Here is a 21,258-nt window from a genome sequence, read left to right as displayed (position 1 = left end):
AGAGGGTGCACTAAGCAAAAACCAAACATGTTCTTAGATATATACAGGGAACAATCGATTATGGACTCTTGCACACCAGGAGTAAGGATATCAGATTGAGTGGATTTATTGATGCAGATTGGGCTAGAAGTTCAGTGGATCGGAAAAGTACCTCTGGGTATTGTTTCAACATTGGATCAGGAATGACCTCCTGGTGCAGTAGGAAACAAAAATCCGTAGCTCTGAGCTCAGCTGAAGCATAATATATGGGTGCTATCACAGCTTTGTGCAAAGCCATATGGATTAGAAAACTGCTTGTGAACCTATTCAGAAGAAGGATGGAAGCGACCAAGATCATGTGTGATAATCAAAGTTGCATCAAGCTCTCTGAGAATCTAATATTTTATGATCGGTCAAAGCACATTGATATTCAGTGTCACTTTGTGAGGGACTGTGTCCAATGAGGAGTTGTACAATTGAGCTATACTCCTACAAGAGAACAAGTGGTAGACATCCTTACCAAGGCCCTTGGAAGAACAAGGTTTGCTTATTTCAGGGAGAATATGGGGATGATAAAGAATCCATTTCAGTAGCAGAAATGGGTATGATGTTGCAGTGCAGATGCAGTGATGGGAGAAAAGGACCAACAGCAGCACGGATGCAGAGGGAGTTACAGTGCAGATGCAATGTTGGGAAGAAGGACCAGCAGCAGCACAGATGTAGAGGGAGCTGCAGGACAGATGTAGCAGTGGCATTGATAGAGCCATGGGCAGTAGTAAAGGATGTAGCAGTGCAGAGGATATTGGGCAGGAAGGCCAAAAATCAGCACAAGTACCGGTGCCAGATGATCAGGGTGCTGCTCAGTTGTGGAGTATTACTAGAGTACATTCCTCTCTAAGAGGGAGTGTTGATTTGGTGTAGCATCGGATGTTCTCTAGCCATGAAAATTGGTGGAGAGGCTAAAGCACATGACATCTCCAAGACCCAAAAATCATTTTGGAAAATTCCATCCGGATGAAGAGTTATTAAAATAATTAATATTTTTAATGAGTTCCTAAGTCTTAATTTAGGAAAATAAAAATATTAATGGGTATTAATAAAGATAAGGATGAGAAGATTCTAAGAGACGAAGATCAAGTCTATTTTAATCTTAGCCGTTGATTCATCAAGAAGAAAAGTATAAGGGAAGGCTTGAGGGTTAGTTGGAAAGATACTGAGGGAGACCAGTCAGTTCGATTTTTGGAGCGGGGCTTGCTGAGAAATTTGAACTAGAAGATTGGATTGCAGCAATAGGTGGCAAGTACGTAACAGAGAGGCAGGGACAGTGCCAAAGGATCAGCGCAGAGATCAGAGAGGTAGACGTAGAGCCACTCAGGAAGACGCAGAGGCAGCAGAACTGCGCAGTCATTGGAGGGCTTGCGTGGGTGACGCAGAGAGGCCAAGTGTTGACGCAGTGAAGCAGAGTGTTGATGCAGAGGGTCTGGGAGCCGCGCGGAGATTATCTGGAATAACGTTGATCCTAGGGGAGGTACCGGAGAATTTATCTCTGTTGGGTGAGCCAGTTTGGCACCCTAGTTGTACTCAAGAAAAGCTGATTAATAAAATCCTCCTCTGCTACACCGGTTTTCCCACATTGGGTTTTTCCGAGGACAATTGTCCAAAAATAACTGTGTTGATGTGTTTGATTCTTGTGCATGTATTTGTTTCTATTTACTGGTGTGATGTCTGCAGTAGAATTTATTTTAATATTTACTAAAGGGATTTCATAAATAATTTATTGAAGAATACGTAGGAAAAATAAATTAGTTGCTGCAATTTTTTAATTTTCACACCCATCACATTTCATTTTAAAATGGATTGGTCAGAGAACTGCTAAAATTATGTTCAAGGTACATGAAAGTAAGTATGTAATGGATTTTAGGGCATATGAGTGATATTTACTATCAATTTAGTACATTTCTTCATACCATTCTTTGCATTTCGAAATATTATTTTGCACCATAAAGATGAAGTAACAACCTTGATTGTAATGTCCCCTACTGAAATTAACTCATAATTTCAGCAAATACTTTGCTGGTAAATAAATATGAAGGCCCAATGGCAAATAACCAACAATATTATTGTTGAATTTTCTAAGTCTATCCGTTAGAAAATTAATCGGTATTCTGTTGGTTTATTTCTTCTATTTGTTTAAATTCGAACAAGTTATTTAAAACCTTTAAAGACCGAAATAAACACAATACAATCGCAACATCCACAGATCAACAGCTGAAAGAAAACAAACACACAAGTGACACTGTTATCTTTGGACAAATGTCCCTGGAAAAACCCAATGCAGGAAAACTAGTGCAGCTATTCTGAGGGTTTATTATTATGCAGTATTTCCTTGAGTACAACTGGGTGCCTAACTGGCTCACCCGACAGAGAAAAATACACGGCAGCAATACCTCTCCATTTGGAAACAGGTATTCAGAAAACCTATCCCACGAAACCCTCTCCAGCGACTCTGAAGCTCAGCGCTGGCCCTTCTGGCCTCTGCATCAGCCTCCTGCTACCCTGCGTCAGCCTCGAACCTCTCTGTGTCAGCCCTCTGAGGCACTGGGCAGCCTCTGGGACCCTCTGCATCACTCCAGCTTCTCTCTGCGTGGATGATGCAATCCCTCTCGGCTCTACACTGTCTCTGCTGGGCTCTTCGTGGCCTGCTCTGGCTACTGCTCTCACTCTCTGCTTCCGCGCTGGTCTCTGGGCACTGTCTCTGCCTCTCTGTCCAGTACTCACTGCCCCTCATTGCTGATCACTAATTCAATTTTGCTTAGCAACCCCGCTCTAGAAAAATGAATAGCTGATCACTCTGGTGTGTTCTCCAACTAACCCTCAAGCCTCCTCTTATACTTTTCCTGTTGGTCCTTCAACAGCCGAGATTACATCTCTAATCAACGACTAAGATTTTATTTGGCTTGATCCATGACTTTTGTAACCTTCTAACCCAATTTTATATTAATACCCATTAATATTTTATTTTTCCTAAGTTTAGACTTAGGAACTCCATTAAAAATAGTAATTATTTTAATATCTTGCAAACCGGGTACAATCTATCCAAATCATTTTTGGGTCTTGGATATCTCTTGTGCTTTAGCCTCTCCACCAATTTTCATGGCCAGCGCACATCCGATGCTACCCCAAATCAACACTCCCTCTTAGCGAGGAATGTGCTCTAGTAATACTCCTCACTGAGCATCACGTTGATTATCTGGCACAGGTACGTGTGCTGATGCTAGGCCTCCCCGCACAACATCCTCTGCACTGCTGCATCCTGTACTGCTGCCCATGGCTCTGCCACTGCCACTGCTTCATCCATACGATGGCTCCCTTTGCATCCGTGCTGTTGCTAGTCCATCCTCCCAACACTGCATCTGCACTGCATCCCCCTCTCATCATGCTGGATCGTGCCACTGCATACTGCTACTACACTCCAATTCAGTTACTGAGAAGTAAGTAACTGATCCACCCAACTTCTGACATCCCTGTCAGGCTAGAAACACTCTCGACGCTGAAGCTCTCTCTGCAGCTAACAAGTGCTATCTCTACCGCTAACAAGTGCTCCCTCTACTGACCTCTGCGCTGTTGGAACAACTCCTTGCATCTCGCATCATTTCACACCTCTCTATGCCATACTGCATTGGTGCAACACTCCCATGCCTCTCGCACTGTTGAGCCTGCTAGCCTCGTGCTGCCCGTGGACCCCTGCACTATAGCACTCTCTGTCACTTCATTCGCATCTGTCTCTATCGACATCCACCAGTCCTGCTACTCTTTCTTCGGGGCTCCCATAGCAAGGTATAATCCAAGAGTTTGGGTACCTCAAGGATCCTGCCCCTCATCTCCTATAGTCCTCCTTGAATACAGCTCGATGCCTCCCCACCTCTTCTCTAGAGGAACATGAGCACTCATGGCATAATCGTCATCCTCCTCGACTTCTTTTTCCGCCTTTGTTGGCATTGCCTTAGAGTCAGACGCCTCTCCCTTGTTCTTCTTCCTTAGACACTGGTTCACATAATGACCCAGTTCCCCACAGTGGAAGCACTTGACCGTGGGGAGGTCCTTCTTCTTCCTCTTCTCCTAGTTTCCTGCAAATGCCAGAGCCTCATCCTCTTCCTCTTCCTTCTTGATCCTGACTCCTTTACTGCTACTTCCCACCTTGCTCAACCGCCTGATCTCCTCTTGATGAAGAGCCGCCCACAATTCTTCCCAATCTGGAAGATTTGCCCTGCCCAATATGCTCTGGACAAATGTCTCCCACTCCTTGGAGACTGCGCTAAGTGCGGTCCTTACCATCATCTCCTCATCAAGTGTGGCCCCTATGGAAGTTAGCTAGTCCCGGATCTCCTTCAACCGACCGAGAAAGTGATCTATCTGCTCCCCCTTCTGCATCTGGTATGACCTTAGTTGACTCTCAAGTAACATGTTCCTCTACACGGAAGTATGCTAGTACAACGTCTTCAAGGTGTCCCACATCTCTGTTGTCGTTTCCTTCTCGGCAATATGTTGGACCACATGATCCTTGACCCTGTTGTCGCACGGATTGGCACGACAACGCTCAGACCGGGGGCTGTCACTCTGATCCCCGATCCCTCCGTTTAAGCCTGTCTCCCGCGGCTAAGGGGGGTAGTCCCTGTGAGATGATGAGACCAACTGTAGACCAGTTGGTTGGGAGACACGAGACACGATAAAAAAGCACTCGATGGATTTGATTAATTTAGCAGACCAGTGCCTTAAGAGATTGTTGTAAAAACGATTACTTGTTAAATGATATAGAAACATGAACCATGAACAACAATCATCTATCATCAGCTAAATCACAATGCTCTTAGAATGACCAAAACAATATCCAGCAACCGAAAAAATGAATGCTCTAAACCACCACGAATCATAAACCATTAACCAGATATCAATTTCGTATCTCGGCTTGAAAATTTAGATCCCAGCATTAAAGACATAACATGGACACCACTAAAACTGGCAAAAATAATTTTCCCCAAAATTTTAATATTTAAAAAAAAAAAAAAAAAAAAAAATTTAAATCTTTTTTCAATTTTTTTTTTTTTTTTTTCTTTTATATTATAAAAATCTAAAAGGAAAAAATGTAAAGCTAAAATCTAACAAAAATCTAAAGACTAAATATTAGAATCTAAAAAAAATAAAAATAAAACAAAATGAAAACTAATTAAAATTATATTAAAATCCTAAATCTAAAGTCTACGTTAATCTAAAATTATAAAATCAAAAATCCTAATAAATAACAATAAAAAATAAACTGAATGCTACCTTTTTTATATTTTTTTTTATTTTCCATATTATAAAAATGAAAATTTAAAAAAAAAATCTAAAATCTAATTAAAACGAAATCTAAATATTTCCAAATTTATAAGACCTAAATATATTCAAACCCTAAATAAAAATAAAAGGAGAAAATTTATATTTACAATCTATTCTAATCGAATATTTTAAATCTAAGATTTACAAACAACAAACGAAACTTGAAAGAAAATCAGAAATTAACTTAACGCATCCTAAATTAACCTACGCTATAAAAAAAAATGAAACCTACGCTATGAAACAATTCATCCCCGACTGCACATACAACTTAAAAATGAAAACTCAGGCAGATTCACGATGACACAAACAGACCCGCGACGTCTCTCAGCAAAAAAAAAAAAAAAGGAACTCAGCTGGCGTGATTTACCTGAACATTTCCCACGCCTGCCCACGGAACCTCGGCCAGCACAAGAGGAAAAATAACTGGGCGAAAATTTACCTGCCCTTTAAATCGTTTTGGACGTGTTGACAAGCTGTGGCGATGACCGAGTCTAGCCACCGAAGATTCAACGTGCTGCTGCTTGCTCTCATAAAAGGAGACTGGGCACGATCTTGTTTGCTAGCTAAAGGGAATTCGGCGGCGATTGCAGGCCCACGTAGCCCTGAGTGCTTTGACACTGTCGGCGGCTTAATTGAACTGTATTATTGCAATTTTCACTGACTGATAGCGTCGCCTTGATGGTCTGAGACTGAAATCCGAATTTTGGCCAGCCCACGTGAACTGAATAACTGGAACGGTGCAACTGAGATCGAATCTAGACAAGTTCTGGCGTGATGGAATATGCTGGGCGCAGATCAAATTGTTTTGCTGCTTGGTCCTCGGATCAATACCATGTATGCGTTTGCAGGTTAAAGAAACGGCAGAGGCTAGAAATCGCAGATGTTCACGACGGCAATCAATCACACATACGCTCAGAATGCTGAAGAATAATATAATCAGAGCCGAAAATCGTAACCCTGAATGCTTTGACTGAGATTTGATTATCATGAGGGTTAAACGCTTTTCTCTGTGGTGAATGCTCTTTGTCTGCGGATCAAATACCCTTGACGGTGGTGTATACACAGAAAATGCATGCGATCCGGGGCCGCGAAACCGAGATATACTGGATTGACGTTTATCATTACAGGTGCAGTGGGCGAGAAGATTGACGGCAGTCCTGCAATTGCAAAAAAGACAAAACCCTATACCTGCAAACACAAAATAAACAAAACCCTAATGAAAACTGCATAAAGCAAAAATTTGAAACTGAAGCCCTAGATCAGCTTAATAATTTACAGATTTGGCCCCTTAACAGCCAGATTCAGCAATAAGACCGGGAATATTTTAAAGAACATAAATTTTAGATTTTCACTGTGAAGAACTTCAGAAAATCTCTCATGCAAATCAGAAAATAAAACTGAATGATAGACCCAGGATCAAATCCAACTGGGCTCAGCAAAAAATGCTTGCGGGAGTTGGCTGGTTCAGCCGAGAACTTCCCCGAACGCCCACAAAATTCCTTCAGAAAATGCTTTCTGCACAGCTCAAAACAACCGTCAATAAAGAGGGCAAAAATGCTGCTAGATCTCAAACAGTAATGGAGATACCTGCCATTACTTCAGAAACCCTAACAGCACTCAAACCCCAGCAAGTGAACAAGATACCTGTGCTCACAATACTCTACAAAAAGCTATTATTAATGGCTGAAAATAACATATGCAGAAAATGAAATGATCTCACAGCATTCCAAGAGAGTAACACCAGCAAGATATGGACCCCAAAGTCTTCTTTTATTAACCAAAAACAGATTTAAAAGAGAGCTTCTTCAGTATCAGACTCACAGATCGAATTGATCTGAAATGACCACCTAAGACCCTATATAAAGGAAATGATCCCAATGGCTAGTTCGAATGATCCATGTAGAAATGATCTCGACCGTTGATGAGGATCAAGACATCTCTTGATCTCATCCGTCGATTTATTCACTTAAAATATTATTATTATTTTTTTTTTTTTTAATTTTTTTATTGTTTTTTATTTATTTCATTTTTTAAATTTTTAAATTTTTTAAATTTTTTTATTATTTATTATTTTATTTTATTTTTTAAATTTTAAATTTTTTTATTATTTATTATTTTATTTCATTTTTAAATGGATCATCGAACTAAGCCTTCGGAAACATCACCTAGGACCTAGGACTTAGGACTCACGAGGGGATTTAAAACATTTCTCGACCCTCAGGACACATTACATCATGACTTTTACAATTTACATCTTAAGGGAGAAAACCCTTTTAACATAGACCCTCACAAATCACCCAGTTCTGCGACACAACTATAATCTAGCAAATCAACACACTAGGATTCTCCTAAAATTCCAATGACAAAATCAATCCCGGCTTTGGGGTCAGGTTTGAAGGAAAACTCTGCCGATCCATGGATCGGTGAGACAAAAAACCTTCCGGGACGTAGATTACCACTAGAAAGTTAGGTCCACCTAGGCAATTCACATACACGACTCATATCTGCTAAGATTATTTACAATTAATACATGCAAACTGGGTTTACAATTAGATTGATCAAGTTACTGATGACTGCTGGATGGCACGGACACGCTGATCAGGTGCTGCCCCTTTCTTGCAAAGAAAAGGGGGGGTACTGCATGGGTAGTTGACCAGTAGTGGTCAACAGACCCCATCAAGGATGATGCATTTTGCCTTGGCCATTGCCTCCTCGTACTTCTCATTAGCTACCGGGTCAACTAGGATAACCATTGTTCTCAAGGCGAAGCCCTTGATGCGATGTCTATCTAGAATGGACAAGATCGTGGCCTTCTAGACCACAAAGTCGGACGCCCCATCCAACCTGTCCTGATCTCTCAGTCCATTCACGACCATCTCTCTGTTCTACTATCGACTCCTCCAAGTCTCTCTACTTCCCTCTGGAAGTTCTCCTTTTGACTCCTGCTGAGTCTCTCTACTTCCGGCCTGGAAGTTCCCTGCTGGACTCCCTCTAAGTCCCGATTTCCCTCCTGGAAATCCTTTTGCCAATCGTCAAGTTTCCCCTCTCCGATCGTCTGTGCACTCGCAACACTAATCCGGATTCCTTGGCTAGAAATCCGCCTAGGTAGCAACTCCCTCTACCTTGGTTTTGCCCTGTTAGATACTGTTCTGACCACAGTACTCCACTAGCTTCGCTCCCGCAAACTGCCCACAACTTCCTTCGCCCCAACAACTAAAGGATTGAGCCTCTTGGCTCTGTGCAATCCCGGCACCAGCAAAACAACTCCCTCAACGAACTGTGTCAACCCTCTTGTCCTCTGGGTGGCTCTGCGTGAGCCTGTTTCTATCCTCCTCAGCGTCTGCACTGGCCTCTCTTAGGCCCAGACTGATGACGTAGTCCCTCTACGTCAACCCTTCCTCTGTCACTTTCTGCAAGGATCAACTCTGTCACTCGGGGCAGTTGAATCTGCTGCAAATGCTCTGCTCAGCTAATGCCTTCAGCTTTCCTCTAATCTGCAACTACGCTCTGATATCATGTTGAATTTTCTAAGTCTATCTGTTAGAAAATTAATTTGTATTCTGCTAGTTTATTTCTTCTACTTGTTTAAATTCGAACAAGTTATTTAAAACAGTTAAATACTGAAATAAAACAATACAGTCACAACATCTACAGATCAACAACTGAAAGAAAACAAACACACAAGACACCGTTATTTTTTGAAAAATGTCCCCGGAAAAACCCGATGCGGGAAAACCGGTGCAGTTATTCTGAGGGTTTATTATTATGCAGTATTTCCTTGAGTACAACTGGGTGCCTAACCAGCTCACCTGACAGAGAAAAATACACGACAGCAATACCTCTCTATTCGGAAACAGGTATTCAGAAAACCTGTCCCACGAAACCCTCTCGAGCGACTTTGAAGCTCAGCGCTGGCCCTTCTAGCCTCTGCGTCAGCCTCTTGCTGTCCTACATCAACCCTCTAAGGCACTGCACAGTCTCTGCGACCCTCTGCGTCACTCCAGCTGCTCTCTGCGTGGATGATGCAGTCGCTCTCGGCTTTGTGTTGTCTCTGCTGGGCTCTGTGTGGCCTGCTTTGGCTGCTGCTCTCACTCTCTGCTTCTGCGCTAGTCTCTCGGCATTGTCTCTTCCTCTCTATCCTGTACTCACTGCACCTCACCGCTGATCACTGATTCAATTTTTCTTAGCAACCCTGCTCTAGCAAAATGAATGATTGATCACTCTAGTGTGTTCTCCAACTGACCCTCAAGCCTCTTCTTATACTTTTCCTATCGGTCCTTCAACGGCTGAGATTACATCTCTAATCAATGGCTAAGATTAGATTTGGCTTGATCCATGACTTTTGAAACCTTCTAACCCAGTTTTATATTAATACCCATTAATATTTTATTTTTCCTAAGTTTAGACTTAGGAACTCCATTAAAAATATTAATTATTTTAATATCTCCCAAACCGGGTACAATCTGTCCAAACCATTTATGGGTCTTGGATATCTCATGTGCTTTAGCCTCTCCACCAATTTTCATGGCTAGAGCACATCCGATGCTACCCCAAATCAACAATTATCACAATAATTTGCAAGCAAACCCAACGAGTAAACAAAATGCTGCAGTAAATAAATTCTTCCAATTGCTTTGTTTATTAATGCCACAGAAAAATATTTTTGCTAATGAAATAGACTAACCATCATAACATAGGCAAAAATACGCAGCAATAACCTCAACCAGTTATTTTATTAATCATATCAAGAAATTACATGCTGACAGCCTTTTCTAAATGCAAAAATCGATTTACTGGAAACCTAGCAGATGTTGATGTGAGCTGCTACAAATTGATTCCTCTGGATTCCTGGAAACTGCTACAATTTGATCGTCCTCCCTCCATTAAGTGCTAATGGAGAACCTGGAATGCTTCCTCCTTCATACTAGCTAGGGTGAATGTTTCACCACTGAAACTAATCACTACCAGCTAGGGTGGATAGTTCCACCACCAAAACTAGGATCTCCACAAGGGTTTTTCCCCTCACACCGTAAGCTACTAATGCTCTGAAAAAATTATCAAATCAATAATCAATCATGCCCCATAGTGAGCTCAAATTCTCCTTTTATAATTTTTTTCTTTATTTGAATACCATTGGTCTTGAAAATACCATGGGTTTCTTTCGTTTCCTTTTAATAATATAAAGTGGCTTTATTAAATTTTCTTATTTTTCTCCATAGTCACTTTTTAATTTAATTGTCCATGGTCACTTCTACTTGTTCCCCTTTACAACTGAGTGACATGTGAACATTTGGAAAAAGGGAAATTACAGTCCTCTATTGCCGATATCGCTTGTCCTCAAGCAAACCAAAACTAATATACCAATATCAGTATCCCAAATGTTCCTATAGAATGATCCCGCATATACTTGTTGTACTATGTCAGCCCCACCTAATTCTGCGAAGCTGCCACATTCAGCCATACAACAAAGCACCTTGTTGTGACAAAGATCATTCTTCATAACAATCCTTGGTGAAAGAGAAGGGAAAAACTTCTCAAGATCCAATTGTGTCATATTTACAACATTCTTGTCCCTTAGCTTTATTGTGAAATCTTATTGTCTGGTCTTTCTATGCGAGAAAATTGCTTCAGGAATCTCGCTTCCTTGCACCCCAACTCTTGCTTTGTCCTCTATCTCATCACTGCATAGTTTGTATCATGTGATATCCTATCATCACCAGTCTCATCATTTGCATACATCAAATCAACATTGCCGTTGTGAATAACTTCTATCATACTTTCAATAGCGTCGCTGGTATTGCTAGCCCTGATGGCCTTCCAATTTCTTTCTGCAAGCCGAATTGCCTTGATAGTAGATGCAAATTTATCAACAGTTCTCTTGAAAGTATCAGCTTCCTGGATTGCAGAGATTTTTTCAACATACCCTATTTCTCCCTTTTCATTGGTCAGATCCTTTATATGTGAACCCCTGTATTCTTCTTTTTGTAAATCTGTCTCTTGTTTTCTCCTACCAAGGATATTGCATAGTCCTGACATTTGAATCCCTGTAATTGCAACATGAATTCAATTTTCTCTTTCCCATTAACTATAGGGTGCATAGATCTCTTCCCGTAATGAAGTTCCTCAACGTTGTTCACCTTGATGTCGCCTAGGATGCACACCCAGATGAATGTAGGAAAAGTCCCTAAACCCACTAGGTGTGGCCTTAAGGTGAAACGCTCAGAGAAGGGGTTGTCACCTATTCCCAACTCTCTCCATTTAGGTTCTCTCCTAGGTAAACCAAGGGAGGTGGTCCCTAAGGATGATTCTAAGAGGAAAACTTCCTAAGGATAACAAGCTCTTGGAGATTATGATGTTAATTAGATTATTTAAGGCTTTGCCAATTTAACAACTTCAATTATATCTTGAAATGAGATGATTAGCAAGTATGAATAATTAAGAGCATATAAAAATCAATAATAGAGATAAATCAATTATATTCGACAAGATATCCTGCAAGACAAATATAATTAGACCAGCGCCAAATATACTTGTAAGAAATATATGTTCACAAATAAATTCACAATACTTGCAAATATGATATAGAAAAAAGATCAACAAGTTACACAATTAGAGAAGCTACAACACAAGAGGTTAGTGAACCACACAAGAGATCATATATAAGCTTTGAGATATGAGAAATAAATGGATTTGGAACTTGCAAGGAAATAGAACTCATACTTTAAAGAAATATATGCTCAAATATAATATAATTTTAAAGGGACAATTAATATGAGCATAAAAGTGAGATAGAGAAGCACAAGAATATGATTAAAGTGCTTGCAAATTTGAATGAAATGCTCACAAACTAACTTATACAATAACCAATTGTGTGAAAGATGCAAACAAGTGTATGTGAAGTGTGTGAGGCAAAGTGGTCTTCGTAAATTTTCTTAAATGCCTAATCTACGGCTTGACTTCCCCTCAATCCCTTCAACTTTGTGAGGAGTGGGATTGTTGTAAGAAGGCTAAGAGAGAAGGCTAAGGCCTCATTAACGATACCCCCTTAGGACTTCAATACAAACCGCATGCCTTCGTTCCTACAAGGACTCGTCCACAAGAGAATTGAGAGTTCACACATTTTAACCTTTGTTCCAAACTCAAATATATGGGAACTGAATGATAGTTAAGGCAGGGTGTCCTAGATGTCTATCAACCAAACTTATGCTTGGAGGTAAATTTTAGAGATATCTAAAATGCAATCTAGGAATGAGATCTAAAGCCATAACAAATGCTTCTGGTGAGATACAATTAGTAATGAAATGTTTCAAAAGTAAAATATCTTAAGATAGGTCCATAGCAAAATACCATAACACTTTGACCATAAGTTGTGATATCAATGTGAAATTAGCTTATGCCAATGATTAATGAAGCATGCGAAAAACTACTCAATGAAGCACAAGTAAACAAGATCAAGAAACTTATGACAATGCCAATAATATCAAGTAGCTAACCAAATTACTCAATGAAATCAGAGCAATCTAATTAAATGATGAGTGATTTAGAACTACTTCCAAATGAAGATTAGAAACTAGATCTAGAAATTAGATAATGTAATGAACTAAACTAGAAATGCACAATGAACAAGTTAGTGATTAAATCTAAGGATTAAGCTAGCAAAAGAAAATGAAATGAGTTAGTGACTAGCTATCAAAGAAGTCCTCCTACCAAACGAGGAGATGGGGATACTGTGAAAATTTCACCACTGAAATTCTATTGCAACAACTAGAATTAATTCTTTTTACTGATAAATTAATTATTCAGTTTATTTATACGACAACAACGAGTTAATCACATTGCAATCTTCACAAATAAAAATACTACGGAAGATAAACTGGAAATTGAGAAAATACTGGCACACGAATTTCTTCTTCCGCTTCTAAGTTTCCCCATCTAATCAAGATTGCTCTGAAACCATGTGAAAATTTCACCACTGAAATTCTATTGCAGTAACTGGAATTAATTCTTCTAACTGATAAATTAATTATTCAGTTTATTGCTTAACAACAACAAATTAATCACACTGCAATCTTCACAAATAAAAATACTGCAGGAGATAAATTGGAAACTGAGAAAATACTGACACACACACGTAAAATATGACACAGTTATTTTTGGACAAAAGTCCCTAGAAAAACCCAACTTGGGAAAACCGGTGCAACAGCTAAGGGTTTTTATTATTAAGCAGCTATGAGAAATTTTGAGTACAATAAATATCGCCAAACTGGAGAATCTATCCAAGAGAAATACTGGAAAAAAATTCTCTGAGGGAAATTACCCTCTCTGTGAGCAATTCCCGCACTGTTTAACCTCTGAAAAGCTAGTCATCCAACTAGCTCCGCGCATGCCCTACGTCACCCTAGAGCAAACCCTTTCAAGCTCTGCCTGAATCAACTGCCAATCTAACCGTCCTGCCTGTTGCTGACTGAGAAAGTGTCTCTCTAGCACTCTGGAAAATATTCCTTGCCTCTGGAACTGAGAATGATCTTCTCTTCAGCAAAATCGAATTGCCCTCTTCACGCTCTGCACAGCCTCTTGGAGAAAATTTCAGCCTCCTCTTACTGACTCTTTGGAACTAGAAAAATTCATTCGGACTCACTATCTCTGCCCCTCTCTGTCTCTACATCCCCTCTATGGCTCAAACTCTTCCGGCAAACTGTTGCTACTCTCTGGAAAAACGAACTACCCATTGAAATCGATCTCAAGTCTATTCCTCCATCTACCCATCGACTTCTTCTTATAATCTCACTGTGGGACTCCAATGACCAAGATTAAAACTTAATCAATGGCTGAGATTATTTCATAGTCGATCTGTGAGTTTCTAGAGAAATATCACCTTCCTCCATTAATTCTTGTTAATCATTTTCCCTAAATTAGACTTAGGAAAAATTTATTTACTAATTAATTAACTTAATTAAGGCATCTCTAGGTGGATTTTTTTGAAACCTTTTCTGGGTTATGGAGTCCTATTGTTTCTTAGCCTTTATGACAACTGTCGAGACTAGAACACTATCCGATGCTACAAAAACTAACAGATACCAAGGGGAAAAACCCCAAGCTGCCTCCAAGAAAAATCCTCTTCTATTATTATTACAAGAGCAACCCTCTTAGACAAGAAGAGAGGGTTTGGATCTAGAGAAGGGTTTAAAAAAATATAAATCAATGATCTAATACCCTTCCTCAAAGAGCTAAAAAAAGGAGAAAATTATTTACAAAATTTTATGATGAAATTACAATAGAAATTCCTCAAAAGGAATTTGATGATCCTCAAAAAATAATTTCGCTCTCCCTTCCAAAATATTTTTTCTTGAACCTTGGACGCCCAAGAGGAATTTGGCATAAGATGAAATAGTACCCTCTCCTATGCTTGTGTCCAAGAGAGAGAGGTCTAGAAAAAAAAGAGGACATCCCAATCAAATTGATCTTGATTTTCCAAGCCTCAAACAATTGATCTCTTCAAAATCGAACCTGAATTAGCCTCCAAAAGCCTAATTGTCTAGGATCTGCAAGAAAAAATTTCAAGAAAATTATCCAAGCCAAACCCTCGCTATTCATTTAGATCTGCACAAAATCACAGAAAAAATCCAAGTATATACAAGAGAAAAATAATTTATGTACAAATGGGGTTACAAATATATACAAACATTTACAGATCTACTAGCCCAAAGAGTGTGAGGACATCTCCGCTCATGGGTAGTGTTGACCACTACCGGTCAACTACCCATGCAGTACACCTCCTTTCTGTTGGCAGAGAGGGGTAGCTCCTGAACGACGTGTCCATGCCAGCCTACAGTCATCAACAGCTTGATCATTTTTGTTGTAAACCCAGTCTGCATGTATGAATTGTAAATAATCTAAGCAGATCAGAGTCATGTATGTAAAATTGCCTAGGTGGACCTAACTTTCTAATGATGATCTGCGTCCCGGGAGGTTTTTAGTCTCACCGATCCATGGATCGGCAGAGTTTTCCTTCAAACCCGACCCCAAAGCCGGGATGCATTTTGTTATTAGGACTTTAGGAGAATCCTAGCATGTTAATCTGCTAGATTATAGTTGTGTCGCAGAACTGGGTGGTTTATGAGGGTCTATGCCAAAGTGGGTTCGTCCCCTTAAGATGTAAATTGTAAAAGTCATGATGTAATGTGTCTTGAGGGTTGAAAAATGTTTTAATCCCCTCATGAGTCCTAAGTCCTAGGTCCTAGGAGATGTTTCCAACGGTTTAGTTCAAATGATCCATTTAGAAAATAAATAAAATACTAAAATAATAAAAAAAAAAAAAAAAAAATAATAATAATAATAATAAAAAAAAAAAAAAAAAAAAAAAAAATTCATAAAACAAAGCAAAAACCCTAAATAATAAAATAATAATATTTTTGTGAATACATGCAAAATATCATTTTTAAATAAAATCGACGGATGAGATCAAGAGATGTCTTGATCCTCATCAACGGTCGAGATCAGTTCTACATGGATCACTCAAAACTAGCCGTTGGGATCATTTCCTTCATATAGGGTCTTAGGGGGTCATTTTACAGGTTTATCTGATCTGTGAGTCTGTACTGAAAAAGCTCTCTTGTAATCTGATTTTCTGGTTAATAAAAAGACTTTGGGGTTCAAAACTGGCTGGTGTTACTCTCTGGAATTGCTGTGAGATGTTTGTTTTTCTGCATATTTCAGTTTTCAGCAGTTAATAATAGCTGGTTTTCAGAGTATTGTGAGTACAGGTATCTTGCTCACGTGCTAGGGTTTGAATGTTGTAGGGTTTCTGGAATAATGGTAGGTATCTCCATTGTTTCTTGAAATCTAGCAGCATTTCTTGCCCTCTTTACTGATGTTTGCTTGAGGTGTGCAGGAGATCTTTAGGTGAAGGGTATTTGTGGGCGTTTGGGAAAGTTCTGGGTTGAACCAGCCGACTCCCACAGGCTTTTCTGTGCAGAGCCCAGCTGATTGTGCCCTGGGTTAATCTTTTAAATTTTATTGCGTGTTTTACATTGAGAGATTTTCTTTATGTTCACAGTAAAGTTCAAGTTTCTGATATTTCAAAATATTACTGCAATTATTATCAAATCTAGCTGTCCAGAGCTATAATTTTTTGTGATTTTGGGCAATCTTCAAGGGTTTACTGCAAAATTTTGTGTATATCTGCCATTGTTCTTTTCCTGCAGGATCACCAAGACAAAATCGAGAAAAGGGTTTTCCTCTAGTACTGTGTTGATTGTCTGCCCATCTGCTGGGCTGGCTGTTGAGGGATTGAATCCCACAAACCGTGCACTTAAAGGAATACAGTCCAGTTAAAAGGTTTTAACTAAGCTTCAGAGGAAACGCTGTTCCAAAATAGAAATCAAGCACTCAGATTTCTGAATGTTCGATGATCATTTTTCTCCACCAAAAGCAAAAGGCAATAAATCGAATCTCCATTTGCACGTCTCAGACAGTTCACGTGGGTCAAGAATATCGTAAGTTCTGCATAAGGTGGTTCTTGAAGATACGTTAACGTGTGGGCATCAGGTCTTACGCTGCCCTGTTTGCAATCATTTTGGTTTATGTGCAATATGCTGTTCCAATCCAAACTTGCTGCTCCATGCTCCAAGGCTGTTTCATACACCATAAACGCATAACACAGGCCACAACGCAGCACGTGCATCAGACCGTTTTTCTTACGTATCTGGTCAGCTCTAAACGCCAGACTCTTTGGAAATACGCGTGGAAGGTCCTCTATCCGTTGTCGAAGATCTCAGACTTTGCTCATCCGTCATCCAGAACTGGAAAACCGCATCGTTTTGCCAGCGTTAAAATTTTTTTTGGGTTACGTTCGCCAAATAGCATAACCAAAGCGTATTTTCTAAAGTCATCTGAAGCATTGTCGTCAACTGGTTCACGAGTCTGACCTGGGCATCTGCGTTTCTTAAATTTTTCGATTTTTCTCTCAGCTCAGCGCAGGGATTGAGGTCAGTCATTGGGTGCACCATGGCAAACGTGATCAGGTAAGTTCAGCTACGTCCCATGTTTCCATTCGACCCCATTTGCTGAAAGAAACGTGTCTCAATTTTCTCTCTGGCATTAGAAATTGCAATAAACCCGTCTGCGTAATCTTCGTCAGGCTTAGTGTTTAGCGTTTTGATTTTCAGTACCAAGTCTTGGTTATGGTTTTGAATACGTTCGATCTTTTTCCATTAGCGTAGTTTTAGCATAGGTTTGTTGGTTTCTTTTAGATTTTAGTTTTAAACGTAACGTATATCATTGCCGTATAGACTTTAATGAATTCCTTTGTTTTAGTTTAGATTTGTTAGGGTTTATTTTATTTAAATTTTCATATTTGTTTTAAAGTCTTCATAGTTTATATATTGTTGTAGTTTTTTTTATTATTTTTATTTAGTTAATGTTTTAGATTTTTTTTAAAGTTTTAGATTTTAGATTTTTAAAATATAATTTAAAAAAAAGGGATTTTAGATTTAGTTTTATAGTTTAGTTTTAGATAGATTTTTTTTAAATTTTCCCTTTTTAAAAAAAAAAAAAAAAAAAAAAAAAAAAATTAAAATTAAAATTAAATTTTTTTTTGAAAAGCATAATTTTTTTTTTTTTTTTTTTTTGTGGAGAATTACTTTTACCACCTTCAGTTGCTTATCACTGCATATCTTTCACGCTGAGATCTGAGCACAAAATAGATATCTGGTTTCACTGTTGTTTAAAGCAATTTATTTCTCTTAGTTTGCTGGATATCGTTATTTGAAGAGCTTTGTGGTTTTACTAGATATTTAAAACATTGCTCTCTTTATCTGATAATAAATGATTGCTGTCCGTGGTTCATGTTCTTATATCATCTAGCTAGTAATCATTTAGATCTTTCAAAGGCACTGGTCTGCTCAATTCATCAAATCATTTTAGTGCTTATCTCAATCGTGCATCTCGTCTCCCAGCCCAACTGTTTGGCAGTTGGCCTCCATCACCTCATAGGGTCTACCCCCCTTAGCCGCGGGAGACAGGCTTAAACGGAGGGATCGGGGATCAGAGTGACAGCCCCCGGTCTGAGCGTTGTCGTGCCAATCCGCGCGACAACATTTTTTGGCGCCGTTGCCGGGGATAGAGTTTTTCTGTCCTTGGTTCTTTCATTTCAAGCTTGTCTGTGCTTAACTTCTTGTTCAAGTGGCGACTCCACTTCCCATATTATCTGCAAGAGTGTACACTAGAAGACATCCAGGCAGTCTGTGCAACCCCACTCCTGATCCTGAAAAGGTTTACAGGGTGCGATCACACAAACTCGCTTCTCGTACACTCCTTACAAATCTTGGACAAGAAGCCCTTTCTGACATTCATTTGCTCTTTAGGGGTCAAGTTAGGCGCAACACCATGAGTCTGTTGGGCCCTTGTGATTTTTCTAACATTCCTGGAGCCCCCAATGATATTCCATCTGTTGGGATAGACAAATTGCCTAGCTTTCATGGAGATAATGCCATTACTGTTAATTCCCATTTGCGAGATTTCAACATATGGATGGCTAAGTATGCTAGATCTCCTGATTTTGATCATGAAGATGTCAGGATGACCCTTTTTATCTTGACTCTAGGAGGTGATGCTCATGACTGGTTTACAGAAAAACCTCCTAATTCTTTTGACTCTTTACAATCAATCATTAATTCATTTAGAGAAAAATATGGAGATAAGAGAGAGGGAAGACATCTTGTAAGAGCTCTTACTCTGATGAAAAAGAGAGAAGACGAAACTGTTGAAGAATTTAATAGAAGGTTTAATGGTATTATTAGAGAATTACCTCAAGACTATAAACCTTCAGATAAAACTCTCCAAGATTTTTATATTGATGCCTTTGGTCCTGAACCATCTTATGAGTTAAGGCGTGCTAAACTTACTGATTATCGAGATTGCCAAGCCTTAGCTGTAGAACTTGCGAAGGACAAGGCAGCTTCTGGGAAGTCTGAAATCCCAGCCTTTGATAGGGCTGCTATGAAACTAAAGGAACCTAAGGGAAAAGCAGCCCAGGAGCCAGAAAGTGAGCTTGTTCTTAAATTGCTTCAAAAAATTGAAACTATGGAAATCAATCATAACAAGGAGATAAAAACTTTGCAGAATAGGTTAATTCAAATGGAAAGAGCGCAACCGCAAAATTTTCAGCCTCGAAATAATAATAACAGAAATAGTAACTGGCAAAGAAAGGGTCAATCTAGTGAGCAGAGGCCCCCTAATCCGCTTACCAATCTGGTGGATAATGCTCCTCCTTACTGTCGTGCTTGTGATGATTTTCACGGAGAGTCCTCTTGTCTCATTATCAGAAGACTTTTCGATAATGGAATGATTGGGACAGGTGAGCAAATAAACGTAGTAGGGAGCAAGTTTCCTTTGCCCATGAATGATTGGATAGAGGTTAAGGAAAGGAGCTATGATGTTGTGAATCCTCAATCTGCTTTTAGTATAAATAACCTTGAAAACGAAGATGACATTTTGGCCAGGTTATATGGTGAGAAACCCTCTCCTGAGAAAATTCTGGAAATTGCTAGAGATAAGGGTTTAACATACCAGAGAAGGGATAAAGATCAGAGCGGAAATCAAATTCCTCCTCGAACTTTAAACCCTGGTATAAACTCTGGAATAGATGTCGATTTGGGGAGTTGGTTTAATAATGCTAAAATCTGGGTTCCCGTGTCTGAGATCGCTAAGATCCCTTCCCAAAGAGACAAGTTACTAAAAGCAATTCAGGGTCCTCAAGTCAACGCTTCTCAACAGAAGATTCGTGAGGTTGACTATCATGATGCTCCTATTTATCTGCAAAGCGTAGATGCTGATAACAAGGATCATCAACCCTTCTTTATCACCTTATTAGTCAATGGGTATAAATTGAATAACTGCATGTTGGATTCAGGTGCATCTACTTGTGTTATGACTAAAAGGGTTATGGAACAGCTTAACTTAAGAGTTTCCAGACCCTACTATAATATATGCGCCATGGATTCAAAGAAGATCGAAGTACATGGTTTAATCAAGGATTTGCAAGTTCATCTTTCGGTCTACCCAGACATCATGGTGGTTATGGATATTGTTGTCGTTGATGTACCTGATGCTTGGGGTATGCTGTTATCTAGAAAGTGGGCCTCTGATCTAGGGGGAAGCATTCAGATGAATTGGTCATATGCTATGATTCCTTCTCCTAGCGGTGATGGTTTCGTTAGACTAAATAGAGAGCCTGAGAGGAAATTTCATGTTGAAGATCCTAAGAAACCTCATAACGAAATAATTAGAGAACAATCTGACATCGGGAACTATGCTATCATGTCCAATTTCATAATTCCTTCCGATGATGAGATTAAAGATCTTAAGGATGAAGTCTGGTATATGTATTTTGATGGTGCGTCCTCTAGTCATGGTAAAGGTGCGGGAGTTGTGCTTAAATCTCCCCTTGGTCACGTATTCAAGTTTGCCTATCGTTTAGAATTTGAAGCAACCAACAATGTTGCTGAGTACGAAGCTATATTGTTGGGTCTTGAATTGGCCAAGGCTTTAAGGGTTAAATTGCTTAGCATCAAGGGGGATTCCGATCTGGTTATCATGCAGCTTAAAAACAAATTCACATGTAGAAATCAGAGATTAAGAAACTATCGAAATGCTGTGTGGGATACTATGGAGCACTTCGATGCCCTTAACCTTGAAGCAATTCCTAGAGGGCTAAATAGTCTGGCAGATGAGCTTGCCGTAGCTGCTACCACTTTCCAGTTGTCTGACGAGTTAATTAACGATAAAATTAAAATGGAAGTAATATTCAGACCATCTGTTCCAGACAACTCAGAGCATTGGCAAGTTTTTAATGATGAAAAACAAGTCGTTCGTTTTCTCAATCATTTGGATGAGTTTGAGGAT

The 21,258-nt window shown here is 39.4% G+C and overlaps 1 protein-coding gene across 1 annotated transcript in view; it reads right to left on the bottom strand.

Moving 5' to 3' along the window:
- LOC149219039 (uncharacterized) overlaps positions 1–21,258 on the bottom strand; it is a 482,479-nt gene that overhangs the window by 186,070 nt on the left and 275,151 nt on the right. The window lies entirely within an intron of this gene.

This window comes from Pinus tabuliformis, chromosome Q (assembly GCF_031772625.1).
Source record: "Pinus tabuliformis cultivar Carrire ecotype Pingquan chromosome Q, CPIR1, whole genome shotgun sequence".
In the NCBI taxonomy this organism is placed as follows: domain Eukaryota; kingdom Viridiplantae; phylum Streptophyta; class Pinopsida; order Pinales; family Pinaceae; genus Pinus; species Pinus tabuliformis.
This window is presented reverse-complemented; position numbering and strand designations above follow the sequence as displayed.